Consider the following 1,710-nt stretch of genomic DNA (forward strand, 5'->3'; position numbering starts at 1 on the left):
AGACTGTTCAAATAGAAAGCAAGATTGTTGGGGGGCGAACATTTGAGAGTATAACTTATGAGACACCTAACCCCTGTTATTCTTGGGACACTGCTTGGTGGACCACACAGTATGAGGGATGGGTCTTACCCAGATTGGAGGAAAAACCATTAAGGGAAACTTGGCTGGAATTTAACTCTCCAGTTCAAATTGACCCCAAGGTCATTAGAACACTTAAGACCAAAGACTTAAAGCAAACCACAGAAATAGAGACAGGTTATGGAAATACAAATGCCTGGGTAGAATGGGGCAAACATACCATCCAGAGTCTAAACAGAAGTGACTGTTATGCTTGTACAACCAAACAACCCACTGTTCAGATTATGCCCTTCCCCTTGGGGATGAAAAAGCATGAAAGGGAGTTTAAATGTATAACACTCCTCTTTCAAAATGCTACTCCTGGTGAAAGTTGTAGTACGTTGTCCTCCCTTTTCCCTCCAGTCCAGAAGGGAAGTGTCAAAGCCATACCAGCGTCTCACCTCGGTCCCGGAAACCACTCTGCCTGTCTCTCCAGATGGGAAGAAGGGCTCCAGGATCTTGGTACCATGGCTTTGTGTACACAGGTGTGGAATGTGAGCAAGGATAGTACTGGCAACTTCTCCAGCCTAACTATACCCCGAGCAGACCTCTGGTGGTACTGTGGGAAGGGCATCCTCTGGCCAACACTACCTGAAAGGTGGAGAGGAACCTGTGCTCTGGTTCAATTGGCTATCTCATTTACCCTGGCATTTGAAAGTAATAAAAAAGTACCAACCCAAGGCAAAGGAGAAAAGAAAAATGTACAAAGTGTACCTAGTTCCTTCAATAAAAAAATGTTTGTAGATAGTATAGGGGTTCCCCAGAAAGTTCCTAATGAGTTTAAAGCTAAAAATCAAGTAGCTGCAGAATTTAAATCGTCCTTATTCTGGTGGGTCACCATCAATAAAAATGTCAATCATCAGCTAAAATTTATCAACTATACCAGGGATGTCATTAAAGAAATAGCAGAACAGTTAGATGCCACTAGCCGAATGGCATGGGAAAACAGAATGGCCCTAGACATGATGCTAGCTGAAAAAGGAGGCATCTGTGCTATAGTTGGGGGAAATTGTCGCACATTCATCCCCTATAATACCGCGCCTAATGGAACTATCACCAAAGCCCTACAAGGCTTAACAGCCTTATTTCAGAAACTAGAAAAGAATTCTAGCATTAACAACCCACTCATAGAATGGTTGGAAAATTGGTTCGAGAAATGGAAAGGAATTGCAACATCTATTTTAATTTTCCTTATCATTCCAGCCAAAATGTTTATAACAGCTGGGTGCTACATAATCCTGTGTGCTCAAAGGCTAGTTCAAAAACCCATCAAAACCACTAGAATCAAAAATAAGAAAGATCCGTATGATGAGGAATGTGAAAAAGCCCTTAGCAAATTTGAGAATCTAAAATGTGAAAACTAAAAGTGTTTAAAAAAGAAAGAGGAGGGAATCTGTAAGAAAGGAATAAGTTTCGTTTTCACATAGAGACAGCATGGAATAAGGGAAATGGAGGCAAAACCAGTTTAAACAAGCCCCAGACAAAGAGAAGAGAGAATCTGCCTGATGTAAAGAGACATGAGGTAGTATCAGAGGCGGGAACTAAAAGCAAAAAATAAAAATTTGGGGGGGCATTGGCTAATCAGTTCAAAAT

This window comes from Choloepus didactylus, chromosome 1, assembly GCF_015220235.1.
Source record: "Choloepus didactylus isolate mChoDid1 chromosome 1, mChoDid1.pri, whole genome shotgun sequence".
NCBI classification, from domain to species: domain Eukaryota; kingdom Metazoa; phylum Chordata; class Mammalia; order Pilosa; family Megalonychidae; genus Choloepus; species Choloepus didactylus.